Below are 27,165 nucleotides of genomic sequence, written 5' to 3'. Positions count from 1 at the left end.
ACATTCTGGAAAATACAAAACTATAGAGACAGCAAGATGATCAGGTTTTGCCAGGAGTACAAGGCGGCTGGGATAAATAGGTGAAACACACAGGACTTTTATAATATACAATTTTAGTAAAATTGTATATTGTATACATTGGTATCGCCTGAGGAGTATTTAAGAAAAGAGTAATTAGAGTCTGAAGGAGTGGAGTCTGGGCACTGATCTGGTTCTACTCATTTAACAAATTTATTTCTATTTATTAATTTATTTACAAATTCTTGATAGGCAGTGTTATGAGGACTGAGCAGTCAATGCTGAATGAGGTAGACCTAGTTTATGTCCTCATGGAATCTCCAGATTTTCATAACTGTTCTAAGAGAAATATTTTTCTTAGATTTTAGGGTATCTGAGGTAGTAGAAGAGACCAATTTTGGTGACCAGGAATGTCCAGACCCCAGTACTCAGCCTGCACTAAGGGTGAATGATATAAAAGATGTGTTGTACTCTCACAATCTAGGACCCTAGGAAAGACAAAGAATAAAACCAACTTTAATATGTTGTAATGAGTAATATAACAATGGCCACTTACAAAGTTTTATGGAATTCACAACAGAGAAAATGCTTGAGGTTACTAGGGAAAGGTTGCAGAGAAGGTAAAACTTAAGAAATATGCCAGGTGGAGAAGAAAGAGGATTTCAAGTAGGAGAAGGAGCAAAACTGATGAAATGCATAATGACCCATGCAAACAATCTATAGAAAATGTTTTACACAAAATTCTGTCATGACACATACATTATTGGTACACCTGCTTAAAGAAAAAGGGACTAGACTATTGGCCGGGCACGGTGGCTCACGCCTGTAATCCCAGCACTTTGGGAGGCCGAGACGAGCAGATCACGAGGTCCGGAGATCAAGACCATCCTAGCCAATACGGTGAAACCTCGTCTCTACTAAAAAAAAAAAAAAAAAAAATACAAAAAAATTAGCTGGACTTGGCGGCAGGCACCTGTAGTCCCAGCTACTCGGGAGGCTGAGGGAGTAGAATGGCATGAACCCAGGAGGCGGAGCTTGCAGTGAGCCGAGATCGCACCACTGTACTCCAGCCTGGGCGACAGAGCGAGACTTCGTCTCAAAAAAAAAAAAAAGAAAGAAAGAAAGAAAAGAAAAGGAAAAGGGACTATTTCTGATGTGTCATTGGCTAATAGATGAACTACTGAAGAGAGAACACACTTTGAATCATGACATATCCAGCTCTCTGATTGTTATTATACATACTCTTTGTGGGTGGGGGATTGGGAGGTTACATTTGAACACAGAAAATATTTGAATGCATTCAGATTCTCAAAACTGCACATACTATGCACCTTTGTATAAAATGAGGGTACATTTGGATTTGTATAAATTCAGCAAGATCAATAAATAGCATGTTCAGATTACCTTTAAAAGAAGAGTTTCTTATTAGAAGGAAATTAATAGGAAAACAGCAAGAAAGTGTGGGACAAAGCAAGGTGTCAGTCAAGAAGATGTAAACATTTTTAATAGAAAGGTTACTATAGGTGGAATAAAGATAATTTATACATAATCAAAAGGGAGCAAAATATATTTTAAAAGCATTTTATGCATCTTACAATCTAATTTTAATACATAAAAGACTATATCGAATACTACATTATTAAAAGGTAACATTTTTCCTCTTAATAAATCATTGTACAAGTGAATTAAACTCACTTGGCAAGCTAGTAGCTGTGTCCCATATTAAAAATCACTATTATTCTTCACGAAGAATGTAGAAGAACTGGACCACAGAAAAAAACATCATGACTCTAACCATGTAGCTTTCTACCTTTCTAAAGCATGTTTTACTTTGTGAGTCCCTTTCTAATGGCAATGATAGTTCATTTTTTTTTTATACTTTATGTACTAAGGTACATGTGCACAATGTGCAGGTTTGTTACATATGTTGGAACCAACCCAAATGTCCATCAATGACAGACTGGATTAAGAAAATGTGGCACATATACATCATGGAATACTATGCAGCCATTAAAAAGGATGAGTTCATGTCTTTTGTAGGGACATGGATGCAGCTGGAAACCATCATTCCCAGCAAACTATCTCAAGAACAGAAAACCAAATACTGCATGTTCTCACTCATAGGTGGGAATTGAACAATGATAGTTCATTTCTATCCAGCAATTGTTTTCTTTTTTTTTTTTTTTTTTTTTTTGCTTAACCCAGTTTGAGTTTCATTTCTGTCACTTGCAACTAAAATTTTCCTGATTAAAACAAGAGCTTTCCTTGACAATAGGACTTTGAAATAAACAGTAATGTGGCAAGATGTTAACAGAACTACTTATAAAATAATTATAGAAAAAATTCAGGGCTGATAATATATAGCTATATGGGCATTAGGGCCAACATTTATTCTAATGGAATAACTAATTCTATTTAAATGTTTTGAATATCATCTCTAAATATAAGCGTGAAGAAAAAGAAGCCAGAGAAGCAGGGTATATAAATATGAGAAAGTTTGTAAAATATAAAGTGCTCTAGAATTATTAATTATTGATTATTTCTATCAGATAATCCACTGGACCTTGTACTTTTTCTTTCATTGAAAGTTTGATAAGAAAATGCATTTCCAAGAGGGATCAAGTCTCACTTACAAAGTTCAACTTTTCCAATTCATCAACCAGATGAGTGGGTTCTCTGGTCATTGGTGTGAGTCAAATGAAAACAAAAAGAAAGGCTAATTAATGCAAGGCAGAAATAGTGATAGCTTGTAGCCAGAATAGTCCATTGAATTATTCTAAGTACTCCTCTTTGAAACACATCCAAATAACTTTATCACTATCTCACTCATATCAAGGAAATTAATACTTCCCATGAAGTCAGACATTAACCCTATAATTTTTGATAACCTGTTCATGAGGTCACATCTACTTTCTCTTTCTGGATTAAATGCTCTACTAGCATATTTATTTCATCTTTATATTTTTAATCTAGAAAATATTACCAAATTTGCCTAATGATTCCTCTCCGTATATAATCTTTATGCATTCATACCTGTATGTGTAATCTTTATAGTCTTAAACCATAAGGTAAAACCACCTTCAGCTTGACATATACACTATCTCATTACCTCATCTAAAACTTTTATATTCTTCTTTATATTTTATTTATACCTTGTATTTACATATGAACACGTCTTTGTATTTTGCCTTTTGAAAGTCTTTTCATCACACTTTGTTTCTACTTTTACATTTCCATAATTTCTGATATAAATTCCACAATTCAACCTTCAAATTGATACATAGGTTTCAATAACTTATACGGGATAAACATAATGTAAAGCCTTCTTATAACGTTCCTTGCTAACATAGTCTTCTCTTTCTAAAGTGCAGAGATCTGATGTGGTTCCCTAAGCTTTTATCCATAAAGATAAATGCCAACTTTAAGGAATTCAATGTACTTTCTTCTACAAACCGTGTACCATTCTAAACATATTTCTAATATGTACCTGAATCCTTGGGGTTCCCTCTATTCAACTTGGAAGACTGACAATAAGACCACCTGAGCCCTGTCTTATTAATGGTCAATACTCAGCTGGATTTTCAAGCTTAAAGAAACTGAAAATCAAACCTATAGCCTCCAATGTTGTATCTATGACACCTGACACTAAAGACACCAAATAAAAGCCCACATCACACATAAAGGCAAAATCAAATAAAATGAATAGAAGAGTTTTCAAAAAAAGTTTTTAAGTCAGAGCAACATAATGATCTCAAATCTCAGACATTCTGGCAGGAGTTCAGATTATTATAAACACATGGAAGAAAGTTCATGATGGGCTTTTGTATATGAATTTATGTTTTGCCTACACATGCAAGCAGTGGAGTCGAGTTCTCTTTCCACTGCAGTTCATGCTGTTTCTCCCTGCAGAGACAGAAAGCAAAAATTGGACCATGGGTGATTTATGTTTCCAGGCCTTCCAATCGAAGATGCCCCAAGCTACTTTTAAGTCAAACAGCAGAAAAACAAATGAGGTCTCTGATGTTTTGTCTATAGAATATTGAAACAATTCATTGAAAAAATAAATACTTGCTCACATTGATTATTCTGTATTGGAAAATATAGATGAGCACTTGCATAGGGACCTCTTTTACAGCACGTATGTTTGTTTCCACTAGGAAACTAACCTTTTCAAGAAAAAGGCCTATGTCTGACATTTACTTCTAATGTTTATATACTTAACAGGAAACTTGATTGCTAGTAAGTGCTCTATAATTTGCTATTTGATAAATGGATGAATGAATGAATGAATGAATGAACAAGTGAGTAAAACGTTGCTGTCATGAATCTTACCGTTAAACTAAATTCTGTTCATATTTTTATACCTAGTCTCAGTCAATAATTTTTGTAACGTGACAGTCTGCACAGAGATCAACATGCTAGTGAGTATGGGTAAACATTTTAAAGAGCTTCAGAATATGAACATCATGATGAAGAAAAAAAGTAAACACATCAAGCAGCAGAGTCTAGGATATACAGCTTATAGCTTTTTTTCTCTTAGTAATGAAGGAAAACGGAGAGGAAAGTATAAAAGGCTCATCTCCAGACAAATCAAATATGAGATGCTTGCAAGGATCTATTTAAAAAGGAAATTGTCTTCTGTGACCTTTGCGAAGTCCATGAAAGATAATATACTCAAGGTATCAAAAAGACTAAAGGTGTGTTTGCTAAGAATTAAGACTAGTGGCAAAGCACAATTTTACTTTCAAACTTCGTTTTGTAAAGAGACCATTTCACTCTGACTTATGAAACATTGAATTATAGGATACTCACGTGTCTTTGACCAACATAGAGGTCACACAATGAAAAGGATAACACCATATAAATATGCCATATTTTAGAGACAAGAGAGTATTTAAAAGACAATCAGCAAATTCTGACCTTTTGAAATACCCATTCATTTTTTAACAGTTTCAAAGCTGTTTTTGATGTACACTTCTGTTTTTATTCAAATAGAATCTTTTTAGTAATTAGGAGAGAAAACAGCACTTCCTGCACCTTCCAATACTGATAGGCTTTGTCCTATAATTCTACATGTTTATACACATAGACACAGACACACAGACACACACACACACACACACACAAACAAGCAAGGATTAAAAAGTTTAAATTCTCTGAACTGAAAATTGCTAAACCAAAGCTCCTTGAAAAGTAGACTACATTCATTTTCTCACCTCACATGTCCTCCATAACTCATTTATTGAACAATATTTATTTCGAGCCCAATCTATGCCAGGAAGTGCTGAATGTGCTGGAAATTCAGCATTAAACATAACAGACAAAAATCCTTAGACGTAAATATTGTACATTCTAGTGCAGAAGAGTTAGACAATAAACATCGTGACTAAGTAAAGCGTGTTGTACATCACTTCTTTGAATGAAAAAAATGAATCATAGTAAGTAGATTGAAGTTCTAAGTGAGGGAGAATTTTTAATGAAATGGTTAGAAGGTGAGCAAAGGCTTGATGAAGGAAAGGATTTAGCCAAAAGGACACCTGCTAGTAGAATGCTCTAAGCAGAGAGAAGAGCCAGGGCAAAGGCCTTAAAGTGGAATGTGTCTGCTGAGTTTGAGAACAAGAGGACACCAGTGTGGCTACAGGATCTGAGCAAGGGGAAGAGTAAGGGGCAATGGGTCAGAGTGGGAAGAGGGCCCCCACAACAGGTGCAATTTTATAAGCTACTATAAGGACACTGGTTTTACAGGGTTTTGAGCACAGGAATGACATGATCTAACTTGAAACAAAATTTTCAACAATTTACATTGATTTGCTGATGTTTCAAGTAGCGTTTACTGCATTTCAAACCACCTAAACTTAGCGGCTTAAACCAATAAACATTTATTTAGATCAATATTCTGAGGGTCAGCAACTTGGGCAGAGCTAGACTGAGCTAAATTGTTCCTCCGTTAAGTCTCCGTAGGTCCGCTCATGTGTCTGTGGTCAGTGGCTGGTTAGGAATGTGGTCTTACTTATGGAGTTTAGATGGTTGTCAGACTGGAAGACAGAGGCAACCGGACCATATGCGTTCCATAATCCATTAGACTAGACTGGAATTCTTCATCTTATTGGGATTGCAAAGGTTTTCAAGAACAGAAACAGGACAAGTCCAAATGCACACATACTTTTCACACCTCTACTCGTATCTTATCATTAATAGCTTTTGTCTCATTGGCCAAAGCAAGTTCATAGGCTTCACATCTTGATAGAAGGGAAAGAATATTTGGCCATTTTTGGCAGTCCACTGAACCTGATCTTAGACTACAGAGGAACAGGAATGAAGGCAGTGCAGGAATATGAGGGTTTTGTAATAAACCAGTGAGAGGTGAAGTCTTAGACAGAGACTATAGCAGTATGGCCTATAAGAAGTGTTTCTGTTTTCTAAATATATTTTGAAGGTTGAGCCAAAAAGATATTCTGGCAAATTGGAACCGTGGAATGGGATAAAAAGAGGAGTCAGAGATAAACACAACATTTTGACCTGAGCAGCTAGATAGATGAAGTTTTCATTAATTGGTAATAGCAAGTTTTAAGGGAAGTTTTGAAGTTCACTTTGTGACTAGTTAAGTTGAAGACGTTCATTAAATAGCATAGGGAAAAGTTGAATTGAAGGGTATAATTTATACCAGAGTTAAGTGGTGTGCTCAAGTCTGCAAATATAAATTTGGAAGTTGTCAAAAACCAAGCAAGACTAGATAAGAACATCAAAGGAATCACTTTCGATGAATTAGAGTAAAGACAAAGGACTGAGCTATAGACACTCTAAAATTAAGAGTTCTGGAAAGAGAAGAGATCAGCAAATGAGACTATAAAGCAGCTGTCAGTGTGATAGAAAGTAAGCCAGAAGTGTCTGTTTTCTGGAATTTAAGTAAAGAAAAGTTTTCAAGGATGAAAGAGTGTTCAACCGCATGTCCAATGCAGCTGACAGGTCAAATAAAATGGGCACTTATAATTTCCTTTCGAGTTTTCAACATGGGTCAGCTGACCGATGACCTTGAAAGAGCAGTTTCAGCGGAATGATGGATTCAAGAAAAAATGTTTTGACAAAGGAGAAAAGGCAATAAAATACAGAAAAGGTAGTCATTTTAACAGACAGTGCTGAAACTACTGGATAGCTACATACAAAAACAAACAAACAAACAAAATCAGAATCTAGACACAAACCATACACCCTTCACAAAAATCAACATGGATTATAGACCTAACTGTAAAACACAAAACTACAAAACTTCTAGAAGATAACCTAGGAGATAATCTAGATGTCCTCAGATGTAGCAGTGACTTTTTAGTCACTGCTCTTACATTTAAGTCTTTGTTCCATTTCATGTTGATTTTGTATATGGTAAGATATAAGGGTTTAATTTCATTCTTCTGCATGTGGATGTCCAGTTTTTCCTAATACCATTTATTGAAGAGACTGTCCTGTCCCCACTTTGTGTTATTGGCACCATTGTTGAAAAACAGTTGGCTGTAAATGCATGACTTTATTTCTGACTCTCTGTTCTATTGGTCTATGCATCTGTATTTATGCCAGTACCATGCCATTTTGGTTATTGTCACTTTATGGTATATTGTAAAGTCAGGTAGTGTGATGCCTCCAGCTTGGTTCTTTTTGCTTAAGATTGCTTTGACTTTTCAGAGTCTTTTGTGGACTCTGAAATTTTAGGACTATTTATTCTATTTCGGTGAAGAAAGTTATTAGTATTTTGATAGGGATTGTATTGAATCCACAGATCACTCTGAGTGGGATGGACATTTTAACAATGTTAATTCTTCCAAACCTTGAACACGGGACAACTTTATGTTTATTTATGTCTTCTTCAACTTTTTTAACACTGTTTCACAGATTTTTAGTGTAGAGATCTTTTTTATCTTTTTTTTTTTTTTTGAGATGGAGTTTTGCTCTGTCACCCAGGCTGGACTGCAGTGGTATGATTTCAGCTCACTGCAACTTCTGACTCCCGGGTTCAAGCAATTCTCCTGTCTCAGCCTCTGAGTAGCTAGGATTACAGGCACGTACCACCACGCCTGGCTAATTTTTGTATTTTTAGTAAAGACAGGGTTTTGCTATGTTGGCCAGGCTGGTCTCGAACTCCTGACTTCAGGTGATCCACCCACCTCGGCATCTCAAAGTGCTGGGATTACAGGCATGAGCCACTGTGCCCGGCACCTTTTAAATTAAATTTACTCTCAAGTATTTATCTTTTTTGTAGCTATCATAAACAAATTGTTTTCGTGATTACTTCTTCAGATAGGTTGCTATTTATAAAAATGCTACTGATTTTCATATCCTGCAATTTTACCGAATTTACTTATTACTTTGAATAGGTTTTTTTTTGGTGGAGATGTTGGGGTTTTCTATATAAGATCATGTCACATGCAAACCAGGACAATTTGACTACCTTCTTTCCAATTTGAATACCTTTTATTTATTTCTCTGGCCTAATTGCTCTGGCTAGGACTTCCAGTAATATGTTGTATTGAAGTGGCAAGAATGAATAATACTTGTCTTTTTCTGGATCTTAGAGAAAATGCCTTCCTTTTTTTCTGATATATGTGGGTTTGTCCTACATTGCCCTTATTATGTTAAGATACATCTTTTATATGCATAATTTGTTGAGAGTTTTCAATGTGAAATAATGTTTACTTTGTCAAATTCTTTTCTTCATCTATTGAAATAATCATGTGGTTTTGGTCCTTCATTCTCTTAATGTGATGTATCCAATTTTTGACTTGCCTATATTGAGCTATCCTCCCATCCTTGGGATAAATCCCACTTGATCATGATGAATGACCTTCTTAAAGTGTTGTTAAATTTAGTTTGCTATTATTTTGTTGAGGATATTTGCACCTAGGTTCATCAGGGATATTGGCCTGTAGATTTTGGGTTTCATTGTATGCAGTTTTGGCCTCACAAAATGAGTTAGGAAGTATTCATTCCTCGTTAGTTTTTGGGAAGAGTTTGAGAATAATTTGTATTAGTACTTATTTAAAAGTTTGGTAGAATTAAGCTGTAAAGCCATCTGGTTCTGGACTTTTCTTTTTGATGGGAAAACATTTATTACTAATTCAATCTCTTTAATTGTTATTTGTCTGTTCAGATAAGATATTCTCGTCTTTGTAATTCAACTTGGTAAGTTGTATGGGTCAAGGAAGTTATCCATTTCTTCTAGCTTATTAAATTTGTTGGTTTATAATAGTCTCTTATAATCTTTTGGATTTATGTGGTATCTGTTGTAATGACTGGGTTGTCATTTATGATTTTATTTATTTGAATGTTTTTCTTAGTCTGGGTAAAGGTTTGTTCATTTTGTCTTTTCAAAAAACAAGTTCTTAATTTTGTTGATATTTCCTATCATTTTTCTAGTCTCTATTTTATTTATTTCTGCTCTAATCTTTGTTATTTCCCTTCTTCTACCAATTTTGGTCTTTAGTGTGTTCTTGTTTTTCTAGTTGTTTGAGGTGCAATATACGGTTTTTTTGTCGAATTGTTCTTCTTTAGTATAGACATTTATTGCTATAAACTTCCTTCTTAGAACTGCTTTTGCTGCATTCTGTAAGTTTCAGTATGTTGCGTTTCATTTTTATTTCTCCCAACATATTTTTTAATTTCACTTTTAACTTATTCATTGATCCATTGGGTTGTTCTAAAGCATGTTACTTAACTTCCATGTATTTGTAAATTCTCTGAAGCTTCTCCTGTTATTGATTTCCAGTTTTACACCTTGTAGTCAGAAAAGATATATGACACAATCTCAATCTTCTTAAATTTGATAAGACCTGTTTATGAGCTAACATATGATCTGGAATGTTCCATATCCACTTAAGAAGAATGTGTATTCTGTAGCTGTTGGATGAAATGTTCTGTAAATGTCAGTTAAGTCCATTTCGTCTACAGTATAGTTTAAGTCTGATGTTTCTTCATTGATTTTTTGTCTGCATGATCTGTCCATTACTAAAAGTGGGGTACTGAAGTCCCCTACAATTATTGTATCGCAAACAGTATCTCCCTTCAGATCAATTAATATCTGCTTTACATATTTAGGTGTTCCAGTGTCGAGTACATATATATTTAAAATTGTCATATACTCTAGCTAGGTTGACCCTTTTATCACTATATAATGACCTTCTCTGCCTTTTTTACAGTTTCTGATTTAAAGTCTATTTTCTTTAATATAAACATAGCTACTTCTGCTTTCTACTGGCTTCTATGTCATGAAATATCTTTTTTCATCCCTTTACTTTTAGTCTATGTGTGTTCTTACAGGAGAAATGGGTCTCTTTTAGGCAGAATATAGTTGGGTGTTGTTTATCTATCCATTCAACCATTCTATGTCTTTTGATTAGAGAATTTAATCCACTTACTCTGAAGGTAATTATTGATAAGTAAAGATTTACTATGGCAATTTTATTGCTTGTTTTCTTGTTGTTTTGTAGAACTCTTTTTCCTTTCTTTCTCTCTTGCTAACTTCCTTTGTAATTAAGTGATTTTCCTCTAGTGGTATGTTTTAATTCTCTGATTTTTATTTTTAGTGTGTCTACTATAGGTTTTTGCTTTGTGGTTACCACAAAGATTACAAAAGTTTATTTTACTCCCCCAACATTTTGAATTGGTGTCACAATTTACATAGTTTATATTTCATATCTCTTAATACATCATTGTAGTTATTACTATTTTAATAATTTTGCCTTTTAATCTTCAACTGAAGTGACTTGTATACCACCATTACAGTATTAACCTTTTTCCCGTTTGCCTGAAGAATATTCACCAGCAGCACTTGCAGCTTCAGTGTTTACCCTGATATAATTTTGCCATGATATTTCTAGCTTTTATTAATATTTTTGCATTGCTCTAGTATATTGACTTTGAAAACAAAAGACATCATATTATTTATAGCATTCTGTTTTTAGTAGTGGTATTTCCATTTACAAAATATAGTAATTTTCAATTGCTGAAAATATCAAATCCTAGAAAACGTAGCATTCCTACATGTGATGTTAACATCCTTCTTGAATAGTTGTTGGCCAAAGATTCATCTGATGAATCCGATTTTTCTGAAACAGATAGATTCTGATGATTCAGACATTCTGATGTTAGTTCTGTTTAGAAATAACTCCAAGAACAGTTTTTATATTATATTTTCATGATGAAAATCAGTCAGATTTGCTTCAGCCTCAAAGAGTGTGTTTATGTAAAATTAAATGATTGCTGGCAATAAGCTGCACTGTTTTTCTAAACAGGAAAAGGGTTAAGTATTCTGAATATGATTGTTTACTTACTTTTACCAGGGAGTTATACATTTTCAGATGTTTTTGTGTTACTCATTAGTGTTCTCTTCTTTCAGTTTGAAGAATTCCCTATATAGCATTTCTTGTAAAACTGTCACAGTGATAATAAAATCACTCAGTTTTTGTGTATCTGAGGAAGTTTTTTTGTTTTTGTTTTTGTTTTATTTTATTTTAAATTCTGAGTTATATGTGCAGGATGTGCAGGTTTGTTACATAGGTAAATGTGTGCCATGGTGGTTTGCTGCACCTATCAACCCATCACCTAGGTATTAAGTCCAGCATGCATTAGCTATTTGTCCTGATGTGCTCTCTTCTCCTGCCCGCCCCCCAATACACACAACCCCACCAACAGGCCCAAGTGTGTGTAGTTCCCCTCCATGTGTCCATATGTTCTCATTGTTCAGCTTCAACTTATAAGCGAAAATATGTAGTGTTTGGTTTTCTTTTTTTGTTTCTTTTCTTTAAATTTTACTTTAAGTTCCCAGATACATGTGCAGAATGTGCAGGTTTGTTACATAGGTATATATGTGCCATGGTTGTTTGCTGCACCTATCAACCTGTCATCTAGGATTTAAGCCCTGCAGGCATGAGATATCTGTCCTAATGCTCTCCCTCTCCTTGGTCCCCACTCCCCGAAAGGCCCCAGTGTGTGTTGTTCCCCTCTCTGTCTGTGTCCATGAGTTCTCATTGTTCAACTCCCACTTATGAGTGAGAATATGCGGTGTTTGGTTTTCTGTCCCTGTGTTTAGTTTGCTGAGGATGATGATGGCTTCCAGCTTCATCTATGTCCCTGCAAAGGACATGATCTCATTCTTTTTTTTATGACTGCATAGTATTCCATGGTGTATATGTACCACATTTTCTTTATCCATCTGACAAGGTCTAAAATCCAGAATCTACAAGGAACTTAAACAAATTTACAAGAAACAAACAACCCCATCAAAAAGTGGGCAAAGGTTATGAACAGACACTTCTCAAATGAAGACTTTTATGCAGCCAACAAACATGAAAAAAGCTCATCATCACTGATCATTAGAGAAATGTAAATCAAAACCACAATGAGATACTATCTCATGCCAGTCAGAATGTCAGTTATTAAAAAGTCAAGAAACATTAGATGCTGGCAAGGCTGTGGAGAAATAGAAACGCGTTTACACTGTTGGTGGGACTATAAATTAGTTCAACCATCATGGAAGACAGTGTGGTGATTCCTCAAGGATCTAGAACCAGAAATACCATTTTACCCAGCAATTCCATTACTGGGTACATACCCAAAGGAAAACAAACTGTTCTACTTTAAAGACACATGCACACATAGGTTTATTGCAGCATTATTTACAATAGTATCTGGGAAAGTTCTTGTCTCTCCTTTCCTAAGGACAGCTCTTTGGGGTAACAAGTTCTTGGTTGGCAGTTTTTTCCCCTTCAGCACTTTGACTGTGACATCCCATTCTCTCCTGACTATAAGGTTTCTGCTGAGAAATATGCCATGTATACTGGAACTCCCTTATATTGTATTTGCTTGTTTTTTCTTGCTGCTTTCAGAGTCCTCTCTGTCTTTGATTTTTGACAGTTTGATTATAATATTTCTTGTGGTAGTCTTATTTGGACGGAATGTGATTTGGACTAAGTAATAGTTAACCTTCCTGTATCTGGATGTTTATATATTTCTTCAGGTTTGGAAAATGTTCTGCTCTTACTTCTTTAAATAAGTTTTCTACCCTTTTATGTTGCTATTATCCTTCTCAAACTCCTTTGACTCAGATATTTCCTCTTTTAATGTTGTTCCATAAATCCTGTAAGCTTTCTTCATTCTTTGCATTCTTTTTTTTTTCTCTCCTCTGACTGTATATTTTCAAGGTATTTTTCTTTGAGTTCACAGATTCTTTCTTCTTTTTGATTAATTCTTCTGTTGATGTTCTATACTGCATTTTTCATTTCATTCATTGTATTTATCAGCCCTTGAATTTCTGTTTTTTTATATTACTTCAATCTTAAATTTCTCATTCTAGCCATTTTTTTTCTTGTTTTGTTTAATTGTTTCTCTACATTTTATTGAAGTTTGATGAGCCTCCTTAAAATAGTAATTTTGAATTCTTTGCCAGGCTGTTCATACATCTGCATTTAATTAGGGTCAATCACTGGCACTTTCTTTTTTCCATTTGGTGATGTCATGTTTCCCTGATTATTTTTGATTCCTATGGACATGCTTTCATGTCTGCACACTTGAGGTTGTTGGCACTTATTCCAGTCTTTGCATATTGGCTTTGTCTAGGAACACCCTTCAACAGTTAACCTGTTCAGAGATTCCGGCCATCTGGCATAATCTCTAAGCTCAGGACTGCTGTGGCTGATGCAGTGCCATGCTAGACTCCTGTAGCAATTGAGGCTGGCATGGAGCTGGGGTGTGCCCAAAGCCCAAGCTAATTGAGGACTGTCTGCCACTAAGGGCAGTCCAGAGCCCAAGGCCATTGTAGTTAGCTGGTGGAATGTGGACTGGAGATCAAGTCTACCTCATAGGGCCTATAGTTTTCCACCTGGTGCTATGGCAGGTCTGGAGGTTCTGTCTACAAGTACCAGGCAAGATTCAGGCTCCATATATATCTGCTCAGTGCTGGGTTTTACTGTAGTGATCCCAGTACTATGGTCCAAATTAAACTCCCATGCTTACTTTTCTCCTTTCTTCTAATCCTACTGTATCTCTCTCCATGCTGTTCTGCCTAGGGTGAGGGAAAGAGTGATAGAGGTAATGTAAAACTGTCACTCCTACTCTCTTCAATGTCTTTTCAAATTATTGTGCTATAACCAGGTACTGTAATCTCTGACCTGCTTTCTTTAGTTCTTGCGAAAATATTTTTGCATGTGGATAGTTGTTGAAATTGATGTTTCTGCAGGGAACAATCACTGGAGAGTCCTATTCTACCATCTTGCCCTGCCTTCCCATATTATTGCAGTTTTAATTTATGTTGCTTTAGTGACAATTGATGTCATCTCATTAATGACAATTGATGAGAAATATTCTTATTTGTCATTTGTACATAGTCTTTGATAAGGTACCTATTTAAAATTTTTGCCTGGTTTTTCTACACTATTTTCTTCATATAGGTGCTATGTCCCCAATATCGTGATTAGATGAGGTCAGAAACAATGAAAGGATGCAGGAGTGACCTCATTTACTTTTATTCCCAAACTGGGAAACATTTTTTCCTATATCCACAACTTTGGACTATATGGAAAGGCCCTGGTCCCCAAAGGAGCAGGAGGCACTCTTATCAAGGGACATAGCAAGAGCACACTGAACAACAAGCTACTGTAGCCATGCATCACTTCATTTTTATTATGTCCCAGGACTAGTAGGCAAGAAGAAGAGTCATCATCTTGGGAGAGCAATTGACCCTGATCTGCAGAAGGAGACATTGCTGCTGTTACATAGTGGGGCAGGAAGAAATAAATGTGGAATAGAGGTGTTCCACCTGCTTGCCTGCAAATACTCAATTAACCAGCTGTGGCTATGAGGACAAGAGCAACAAACAGCACCAGCCTTAGAAACATATGGTTCCAGGGACTTGGAATTCTCAGGTAAACCATCAAGATGTGCAATGATGGTGGCTGAGGGCAAGGGGAATGTATAGTGAGGAGAGACGCAATGAGTACCACTTGGAGAATTAAGATCAACTATAGTTGGGCGAGAGGAGTTCTAGTTCATCCCACTAATTTCCTGTAAAAGGTTCTTCCCACTGGAATTCTGGAGAGCTGCTTCCATTCCATTTCTGAATGGAAAATTGGATCTGCGCAGATAAGGTCTACACTGTCAACCATGGAGGGACATAGCTGGGATACCCCTTGAATAAACTATGACATTCTGCTATAGGAAAGGAGTTAGCTGACAACCACCATTTTCAGAGCCTTCAAAGTTAACCTTAGTTTCAAGTTCTTTCCAAGTAGTAACCAGCCAATGACTGAGCATAGCATGTATCCTGGGACCATTTCAGTCCAATGCAGGACCCTCCAATAGAAGAAGGTCATGGTTCTAAGGTTTTCTTTTGGGTTAGCTGAGACTTTGTCAAAACTACGTCACCATCTGAGGCTCTCCTACCCAATTCTGCTTCCTCTTTTCTCTTTTCACATATATTAGATTTGCATTGCTTTCTGAAGGCTTTAGCTGTTCAGTTCTACTCCATTCTCCGTTATATTTTATAAATACTACTCTACAACAAACCTCTTGCCTTTCTAGATCTGTCTCAGCTTCTGCTTCTACAAGAGACAAACTGAAAAATCAATCCATCAATAGAACACCCAAACATATATAATAATAATTAAAATGAATCATCTTTAATGTTTTGTTAACTTTTAGTCATAAAAATATATTTACGTTAAAAATAATTTCTTGTGGAGGCCGAAAGAATGAGGGTCATGATCAACTCAGTATTCCACTGGAGACTATATGAGTAAACAGCAAACTGTTTCTCATAAATGCAGAATGTTGGCAAACTGACAAACTGCATCTGCCACCCAGAAGGAGTTCTGAGGGCAATCATGACCCAGGCACAAGTGTTTATTGTGATTAGGCACATCTAAAGCCTGTTAACAATAATATGATCAATTAGGCAGCTGACCAATCATTACCTCCTCCTCCTTGCTCTTGTTACCCAATAAATAGGAAGCGCTGTAGAAGCTTAGAAGCTGCCTTTGCTCATTAGAAGCAGGGAGTCCTTTTCTTCTTTTCTTCTTCTTCTCTTCTTCTTCTCTCCTTATTCTCTCCCTCTTCTCTCTTTTCTTCTCTCTTTTCTTCTCTCTTCTTCTTCCCCTGGCCATTTCCTTACAACAGTTTCTTTTGGTTTTTGTTATTTCTATGCTCGTCCCTTTGTTCAGTCTCATGATGACGGTCTCAAGTAGTAACAGTAGTAACTGTCGTAGTGATGGTCTCAAGTAGTAGCAGTACAAGTCTGAAACAATTTCTTGCTGTAAATATCTGTCAAATATTTAACTATGTTGTAGCTTGATTTATTATTTCTAAATATGTAGGCAACTAGTATATGTGTATCCCTGTTGTACTATTGCTCTTTACCCCATAAATACGAGAAGTGAATGGGATTAGGAGAGAGAAGGATGGCAATATTAGCATTACATTACAAATAGAAAGAAAATGTTCGCCAAAATCCATTGTCATATTTTATAGATGGTTTACCTTCTACCAGCCATACTCAATCCATGGAAATACTCAGACAGTCACATCAGAAATAACTTTCTTTGAGATTTCAGGCAAAGAAAGATCCATACAGGATTGAATCAGGGATGCCTATTCCTATTAATGAATCCGAATTTTCTTGGAAACTATTTTGTGCCTTATACTACAGCAGGTGCTGTGAGCATCCATAAAATGTATGAATCAGGACTTACACACACACAAAAAAAAGCTTAAAATCTGGCTGGAAAAAGAAGCTGAAGAAAAGTCAGTCACCCAATTAATGAATGATGAGAGACAGAGTTGGGACTCCAGCACTGAGTGTCATTATACAAACAAATGTGAAAATTGATCTGTTGAATTAAAGTGACACCTGTGCATAAATCAGCATAATGCACCGATATGATGATGTGCACAGCGTCAGATGTGGCACACACCCTCCGTCTCCTTGAGGAATACAGTGGTCAGCCCTGACAAGCTTTTGGCATCCAACAATGCCCTCTTTATTTCCAAATCCAATATATGGCCACACCCTTATGCTCAGGAGAAGTAGGATTCAGGCAGCATGCAAGAAACCTTCCTTCACCCTGACATTAGTCTTCATATTCATCATCTCAGGAATGAAAATGAATTTGCCTCCAAATGATTCAAGCCCCTATAGGAAAGGTTGCTGGTAATGGCATCTTTTTGCTGACTGCAGTAGAACTATTTCCAGATATGAGCACTTAGTTATCTCACAGTAAGTGAATTAAATTTGAAATCCCTTTTATTAAAGCAACCAAATAGCTTCAGTGTCCAGTCAGTACCAAGCCCTGTTTCTAGCAGCTCCTTTGACAACACCCCCCACTACCGCTCTGCAGGGAACATGAGCAGAAGACTCTTATCAGGAATCCCTGGCAGCCCTTTTGCCCAAGCTCCACTGGCTCCCTGTACAGCTTATAAACATTTCCCAAATATGCATCTGAATCTGAAATTATATGAGCACCTATTTTCATTCACAAAATATCCAATGAATATTTCTCTGTCAGCAAAGAGGGCATTGAATGATGCAAACTTTAAAGCTGCAAGTATACTATATATCACTGATCTTTTCTTCATCTGTTGCATACATAGGAGGGACAGAGACCATTGTAGGTGTGTTTTGAACTGTTGGTTGCATTTTCTGTGTAGAACTCTCTCTTAAATCCCGCTGCTGTATATGATCATTCAGAGAAAGGGTAATGAGCAAAAAAGCTTTAGAGTTTTACTATACAAAATAGTTTACTATTAACTATATTCCAATTAGCTGTCAGACTCTACACACTTTTGTGAAGTTCAGTCTTTTTGGCTAAAATCTAAAGCAAGCCAATGTGGTATACTAGAATGATTGTAGCTCCTGAACTCAGACAGAGGCTAGCTGTATACGTTTCAAATTCTCTAATCCATGTTTACCTATTGTAAATTGGCACTGTTAACCCTAAACCAGGAGAATTATTGTTAAGTTTAATAATATGATTTTAAAATGCCAACACAATGTCTAATATTAAATGGTGTTACAATTAGAAATAATAATAACTGGTACATATTAAGTGCTAGGCATCATGTTAAATGCTTTCCTCATTTCAACACATTTAACCTATTAAGAACTTCAGAATGTAGATACACCTATTATCTTAGGGTTGCCAGATTACATACAGGATGATTTGTTAAATTTGAATTCAGATAAACTGTGAATTTTTTAGTATAATATATCCCAAATATTGCATGGGATATACTTTTACTTCTTAAAAGACCGTTGTTTATCTGAAATTCAAATTTAACTGAGTGTTCTGTTTTTTATTTGCTAAATCTGGCAACCTTTATTATTCCCATTTAAGATAACTAGACATGGAGTGCTGAAGAGACTTGCCCAGGGTCACAGAGCTAGCACGTTGCTAACAAGAGATTCAACTCCATGAGAGTGTCTTCAGAACCAAGGCAATGAAACCTTATACAATACTACCATAATCTCCATTACTATACTCTACTATAGTAAAAAAGTCAGGCAGCCCAGATTTTTCTGTACGTTTACTCAAGATGCCAAAAGTACAAGTCTCTGCCTCTTCCCAGTATGGGATTCTTGATATACGTGATTCCCTTCTGGGTAATGACACCAGTGAAAAAAACAGGAGAGATCAGTGAGTCAAACTTTGTATAGCATGTATTACATGTGCCAAATTGACCAAAGCCAATAGGATAAGCAGGAGGCCATTCATACAAGGAAACTCTCCTTGATCTGCTGCTTTTCCAACATTCTACCACAGCCCCACATTCATGGGGCCAATCAAACACACCCAACACTATTATTGGCTAAGTTACTAAATAGTAGTGTTGATACGGTTTGGCTGTGTTCCCACCCAAATCTTATCTTACAGTGTAGTTCCCATAATCCCCATGTGTTGTGGGAGAAACCCTATGGGAGGTAATTTAATCCTGGGGGTGATTACCCTTATGCTGTTCTCACGATAGTGAGTGAGTTCTCATGAGATCTGATGGCTTTATAAGGGCTTTTCCCCCTTCTGCTTGGCACTTATCCTTCCTGCTGCCATATGAAGAAGGATGTGTTCGCTTCCCCTTCCACAATGATTGTTTCCTGAGGCTTACCCACCCGTGCTGAACTGTGAGTCAATTAAATCTCTTTCCTTTATAAATTATCCAGTCTCAGGTATGTCTTTATCAGCAGGATGAGAATCGACTAATATAAGTGCTGAGCCCCAAACAATTCTGTATATTTATGAACGAGCATTGATCTGGAATATCCTTCTTTGGTTTGAAGAAATGCAGCAAGAACCAAAAACATTTAGCAACTATTTTTAATTTGTGATATTGGGTTTCATACTAATCCTTGACCACTGCTAATAACTATATAATAGATGTATCTGTAATTCTTTCTCAGTAGCAAAATTGGGTCAACTGAGACATGCAGTGTGTATTCTCTTGGTACAATATTTCTGTTATATCTCAAATAAGCAATCATTGAGGAGGAGAAAAATTTTAAGAATAGTGTGTTGGTAAATGTGATACTTCCTACAACTGCTGAGACTGTAGTAAATTGCTCTTTAGCCCTTCTTTTAGCATTTAACTTTGTTTGGTACAGCAACCTGTCAGAGTAGCTCTTCCCACATTGCTACAAGCATCTTGTAGTCATAGACTCTCTCTGTACTGAAGAAGGTGAGTCATTAATGTGGGTTGTTTCTTTGACCTTGGAAAAAAATATGAAATCACTGGCATAAGGAAACAACACAAAAATTTCACCCACAGGAGGTCTGCTGGTTCTGCCAATTGTGATTAACTACAAACTGGCAGAAAGGGAGTAGAATATGCCAAGAAAGATTCAAATCCCATTCTGTGACTTGTTCAGTCACAACAGGGAAATGACCATTTGTTCTAGCCTCCTATGTTATATTTTCTTTTGCTAGAGGCAAAAACTACAAACTAAAGCCAACACAAATATTTCTGTCTCTCTTCTATGTTCTTATAGATAATGTTAATTATAACAACTTTATCTAAAGAATTGGCTGACATTGAGATAGTCCTTTAACCTCACGAAGAGCTTCATAGGCATTGAGTAGATTTTACTATGTTTGAGAAGCAAATTATGTGCCAAGGCACACTGATTATTCATTTCCAGCCATTAACAAGGAGTCCTTGGCTGGAAGTCCTAGGGTCTTAGCTCTTTTTCTACTCCCACCTGAGACTTTTTGTTTAATTTTGGACAAATCATTTACAGGAGTTTTTCTGGAGTGTATCTATGCAGACAACAGACATATATTTTCTAATCATACGTATTGTAGGTGGAATCTTGTCCCACAAAAAGATATCGTGAAGTCTTATCCCCAATACCTGTGCGTGAGACCTTATTTGGAAATAAGATCTATACAGATGTAATCAAGTCAAAATGAGGTCACACTGGATTAAAGTAAGCCCTAAATCCAATGACTGGTGTCCTTATTAGGAGAAAGATGCAGAGACACATGAGAAGAAAGACAACCATGTGAAGACAAAGCCAGGAATTAATCTACCAGAAGGCCTGAAATGCTAAGAATTGCCAGCAACCACCAGAAGCTAAAAGAGGTAAAGAAGCATTTTTCTTCCAAGGTCTTATGAGGGAGCTTAGCCCCACTGACACCTTGATTTCAAATTTTAGGCCTCCAGAACTCTCAGAGAATACATTTAAATCACCCACTTATGATAATTTCTTACATGAGCCGTAGGAAACTAAAACTATATCCATACACATATATTAAATGTATGTGAAATATACATTTTTTAAATGTGGAGACGTCATTAAAAAGAGATAAACTGTCTTCTAGTTTTACAGTCTAACTGAGAGGCTAGGTTAACATTAGCAAAATTGCCAGCAAATGACTGCAAAGCAAAGCAGTGTGTGCCAGATTTTATGAGACAAATTAGAGCCATAAACTATGAAATTCAATGTTTAAATGGAATAACCAGGTTAGTATATTGTAAACCCTAAAACTTTCAGTGATTCTTTGATATCTTTGAAACTCACCAGGCCCCAAGGGCCTAAGGGTTCCCCTGCTCTCACCAGATATGTTCCTCACCTGCAAGACAGACTCCAGCCAGCTAGTCCCCTTGTCAGACAAGCTCCACTCTACCTGGGCCTCAACCTAAAAGGTCTCACTTCCCTGCCCACCTACAAGCCAATCACATACTCTCATGGAAATGGGGCAGGCAACAGGGGTACCCAATCCTCTTGGCCTTACAAAGTTTCCTCCCAAGACCTCTGCTATCCTTCTCCCTGTGGCTTTAGCTGTATGTCACTAATAACCTGCTGCCAATCTCATCTGTCTGGTGCTGGGTGTCCTCTGGCCAGCAATGAATGCCCAGAACCCCCAGGAGGGAAGTTCTCCTTCACCAGTGGGGTGAAGAGGAGAAGAAGAAAACAGTCAGTGAAGATCATTCATTAGGAAAACAAAACCCTCTAGGTTAGCTACACCTGCAAGGTAAAAAACAGGAAATGGCAAGTCATGATGAAAATATGGGAAATAAAAGCCTAAACCTGTGAGCAAAAGAAAGCATTAAGAATTTGAAAACAGAAGCGCTCAACCCATCATTGACATGAGCTCAAGACCACCTCTACAACTAGGAGTGATAAAGGTGAAATAGCATTGCTGAGCCCATTAATACCAAACAGAGATAGAAGGTGAAACAGAGCCCAGAGACCAACAGGATTATTTTCAAGTAAAACTTCAAAAATAAAGATTTAGTACCCAACCTAGCTCTGTCATCCAGAATTTGTGACTATCTTATATAACTGTAAAATATTATATAGCATATGCTTCCATTATGTATATCACATGGGATATAAATTACATTACATATATATCCCATGTGTTGATTTTACAAGTTGGAAAACACATTATTTTAAAAATATTAATAGTTATTTTTGTATAAGATATATTATATAACAATATAATGCTATATACATGAATATGTATGTGTATGCATGTGTGTGTGCATGTATGTGTGTATAAGATGTATAGATAAAGATAGATACATAAACAGACATATATACCTAATGTACCTAAGCATAGAATCCAATCTGCTTGTGGGGGTATTAATGATTGATGACCAATGAAATTCAACAAAGATTTTGATGTGACAATACTAAACTCTGTGAAGGGTAAAGTGCTGTCTCCATTTAAGCACATTTAAGAATCCTTCTGTGACTCTAAATGTCTAACATCACAGAGGTTACTCCATTTATTTTCACATCATAAAGTGAAGTAAAATTTTTAACATTTTGGAAAAGTTATATCACTAGGTTTAAAGGAAGGAGAGACAATCCATAGATATTCAATCTATTTTTATTTCTATCTATTCAATAAAGCAGGGTGTTTTTCTAAGTGCAGTGGACACTAATGGCTAATTTGCACTATGAGCCTGATCAGTTGTAACCATATCTTCATAGAGATTATGGCCCAAACCTCATGGTGTGTTCTAAGCTTTTTTTATTCCTTATAGTATCTCATACATTTTCCAGTTGTCCCTACATTTTGGAGGCTACAATATTAATGGTATGCAAGGAGAGGCTTGATGTTAATTTTTAATTGGTTTTTAAACCCAAGAAACTTTGTATCTCCTTCATTTGCTGACATTTTCATAATGGCTTTCTTTTGTTCCTTTTATTCCCAGTTAATTGAGTTAGGACATCTCTGTTAAATAAAGTCTTTCAGAAAGACCCTTGGACCTAATTATAACCTTTGGTAAAATAAGACTATTCATAACAAAGTAATGTAAAGTCTCTTTTCCCTTATCTGGAACATACATTTTAGAATTTGAGGTTTTGAAGCATGGCATGGGAATAAATAAGCTTCATTGCACCGTATTTGGGAATTAAACAGATAAGAGATGAAGTGACAGTTGTCAGGTTGTGTCTGCTAACAAAGTTCACATAGTTCTACCTCACAGTGGACATGGGTAGGAGAATGTTGGGGTGGGATGTGGGTGGATTTCACTGGAAAAACTTGTTCTACCTTTCTAAAATTCAAGTGGATCACACATGCACACATCTTGAAGTGACTAGCTACCTAAAAACACTCTAGTCTCTAAGCCAGCAATGACTCTAATACTATTTTTATTACTTCATTAACCTCATTCTTAAAATTCTAAAGAGTATTTATAGTCAGGTAGCATGATGCCTCCAGCTTTGTTCTTTTTGCGTAGGATCGTCTTGGCTATACAGGGTCTTCTTTGATTCCATATGAAATTTAAAGTAGTTTTTTTTTTCCTAATTCTGTGAAGAATGTCAATGGTAGTTTGGTGGGAATAGCATTCAATCTACAAATTACTTTGGGCAGTATGGCCGTTTTCACAATATTAATTATTCCTATCCATGGGGATGGAACGTTTTTCCATTTGTTTGTGTCGTCTCTTATTTCCTTGAGCAGTGGTTACTAGTTCTCCTTGAAGAGGTCCTTCACATCTCTTGTTAGCTGTATTCCTAGGTATTTTATTCTCTTTGTAGCAATTGTAAATGGGAGTTCATTCATGATTTGGCTCCCTGCTTGTCTACTGTTGATGTAAAGGAATGGTTGTGATTTTTGCACATTGATTTTGTATCCTAAGACTTTGTTGAAGTTGCTTATCAGTTTAAGGAGTATTTGGGCTGAGATGATGGGGTTTTCTAAATATAAAATCATGTCATCTGCAAACAGAGACTATTTGACTTTCTCGCCTCCTATTTGAATACCCTTTATTTCTTTCTCTTGCCTGATTGCCCTGGCCAGAACTTCCAATACTATGTTGAATAGGAGTAGTGAGAGAGGGCATCCCTGTCTTCTGCCGATTTCCAAAGGGAATGTTTCCAACTTTTGCCCATTCAATATGATATTGGCTGTGGGTCTGTCATAAATAGCTCTTATTATTTGGAGATATGTTCCACCAATACCTAGTTTATTGAGTTTTTAACATGAAGGGATGTTGAATTTTGTCAAAGACCTTTTCTGCATCTATTGATAATCTTAAGTAACAATGGTTGACGTTGTCAATTAGGTTTTCCCTCATTTTAGATTATCTTTTCTTTGTATTTTTGTTGTTGTTGTTGATTTTCTCATAGAACATACCATATCCTTTACCTTCAGCATTTGTACTTTTTATGCAGTTTGATCATTTCGTTTTGAAACTTTGCTCTTTTCTAGTATAAATTATTTTTACACATTTCTCTATAGACCTATTATCCTTATCTTATTCCTCTACTTCTCAAAATATCCTTTTCAAAATACTGCCAAATAAAGACAGTCTCTTGCTGTTCTACTTTAATATAAGTAAATTTCTGTTTTAATTTTATTTTCATTTGTTTCTCTGCTTCCAGTATTTATTTTTGGACTGTGCTCAGTTAATTTTTATAATTTATCATTTCCTACAGATTTGTTTTATGTTTATAATACCTTAACTCACTGTCTGCTATGCTAATTTCATGCTATTTCTTCTCCTTTTTTCTGTTAACAAAGATATTAAAACTACCTATTGCTATGCATTCTCCTAATTATCATTACTTTATCAGCATTTTGTCAGCTTCCATTTAAGTTAGTGTATTAATTCACACTACTTATGAATTAAGAGTATGTAATTAAGAGCACAAAAAATGCACCACAGAATCTCTACTTAAAACTGATATCAGCTTAAAAAAAGAAAACTATAAAATTTTATTTATAAAGGTGGAGGGAAAAGATACGCAAGATGGACTCTTTGAAAGTAGAGTTTTTTAATCAAAATGTGATTTGTGATTTTTGTTTGCTTTTACAAACTATATGGTCCAACAAGAGACAAAGTCCTAACCTATAAGTTAACAGCCACAATATTTAAGCTATGGAGCCTTTGCTCACATAAACAGTAGTAACCACACTTTTTTGGGTTTGCCATAATTAAAGACAAACGTGTTTCATACAATTCAAAATATGACTCTTTAAATGAAGCTGCTCTATCTCATACTACTCACCACAGTGATCATCCCATACAATAAACTAATGTGCTACATTACATAAGATTTTGCTTCATGCTCAGTTATAGTTTCTCCTATTTCATTACAATTAAAGACAATGATCAAACCTCACTCTAAACCACTGCCTGAAACTAATGAATTTCCCTATCTGTCACAGAGGAAAGCGACTGTAATTTATTTCCCCACCCCCAGGCCAGGTCAAGTGTTTTTATTGTGCTTTCTCACAACACAGTGTCCTTTGCTTTCATAGCACTTAACACAATTGTAATTATTTTAAAGATCGATATAATTACCAGCTGAAGTCTTTCTTCCCTCTTGTCCATGCTAAGCTCCACAGTGAGCAAGGCCTAGTCTGTTTAATGCATGCCAAGAACACTGATAGTAGTTCAGTAAATATTTGTCAAATGAATGTGGAATGCACGACAATGTTATATATCCCAACTATTACTAAGAAATTTTTATTACAGAACACTGCCAAAACTGACATTTTTGTGAATTAAACGATAAGCCTAAAACACTTCCCAGTTAACAATGAACACTCAACCTCAAACGCTGGAGCAAAAAGCACCCACCCACCGTGTCTCATATATGAGCAATGTCCTTTGGGAGGCTTTGGGTAAGTGCTTAAAAGGAGATGAAGTGAATGAGAACATTGAAAGGGAGACAAATTTTGGCTTAGGAGTCTATTTTATCTCATCCCAGTGGCTGATACTGATGTTGTATAATTAAATATATCAATGTCTCAGAGGGAAAGTAGTGTCATACCTTGAGGTAATCGCTTTTTGAATGGTGATTTCATTATAGAATGCAAATCTATCTTACAGCTGGTCACTCTACAAAAGCGTTCTGAGGGAGTCATTATTTCTTTTGTATGGTTTTGCAATGGGCCAAGCAGTATTCTTGATGCTTTTCTCTTGCTTTTATGTTATGTGTGTATGAAATCTCAATATAGATGCTTATATAGTTCACTCTACAAAGCACAGCTGTGAGATTATTGCTTACTATTACATTAAAGACAGAAGCACAATTGAGCGGCCTGGATACAGTGAATAACTAATGAGAGCTATGACTGAAATGCCTTTTTCCCTCTTCCACATTTCCAAATGTAGTAGCAAAAACGAGGTCATTTGCATATGCTATGCGAGTGGAGTGCGATCCTAAGAGTTTGTATACATCACATCAAATCTGGGCTTTGCTATTGTTATCTTTGTTAGTCAAACTGTATGTTCATCAACTCTTATTTTTATTGATACTCTATTCTTCTATAGAAGGTCTCTATCTTTAACTACAGTACTATTTTTTTAAATCCTAAAAGGTGGACATCATTTTAAATATACACATACATAAATGCTTTACTATTGAGTCGGCTCCTCCATTTACCGAATGTAATTATCATGTTCATATTGTAAGAAAAAGAAATGAGAAAGAAAGGAAGGAAGGAAAGAAGGGAGGAAGAAAAGGATAGAGGCAAGAAAAAGAGAGAGAGAAAGACTGAGGACAAGAAAGAAGGAAAAGAAAGGGAGGATGGGAGGAAATGAAGAAAGAGAAAGGAGGAAAGATGGGAGGAAGGGAGGGATTAGAAAAGAGAGAGAAAGAATAAATTAAGAAAGGAAACAAGGAAGAGAGGGAGGAAGAAAGAAGGAAAATACGAAGGACAGAAGGAAGGAAAGAAGAAGGATGGAAGGGAGGAAGAAGAAGGAAAGAAGAGAGGGAGGGAAAGAAGGTGGGAGCGAGGAAGGAGGGAAGGAAGGAAGGAAGGAAGGGAGGAAGGAAGGGAGGAAGGAAGGAAGGAAGGAAAGGAGGAAGGAAGGAAGGAAGGAAGGAAGGAAGGAAGGAAGGAAGGAAGGAAGGAAGGAAAGGAGGAAGGAAGGGGAGAGAGGGAGGGAGAAAGATTTTAATGCTCTTTAACATGCTAATTTAAAACTAAAGCCAGCCCTCTGCTGCAACCTGCTGACAGACTGGGGAACTACAAATGAGAAAATAGTATTGCCAATAACAAATTTATTATAAATACTTTGTTTCTAAATCCTGCAGTCTTTATAATTTTATTTAAAATAATCTAATTAGGATATGCCTGAGGCAAAGCATCCATGTTGGATTACAATAAGAAAATTGAGTAAATAACTGCAATAAAATGTATAAACATTAAT

This window comes from Piliocolobus tephrosceles, chromosome 11, assembly GCF_002776525.5.
Source record: "Piliocolobus tephrosceles isolate RC106 chromosome 11, ASM277652v3, whole genome shotgun sequence".
NCBI classification, from domain to species: Eukaryota; Metazoa; Chordata; class Mammalia; order Primates; family Cercopithecidae; genus Piliocolobus; species Piliocolobus tephrosceles.
Note: the sequence above shows the minus strand (reverse complement) of the source record.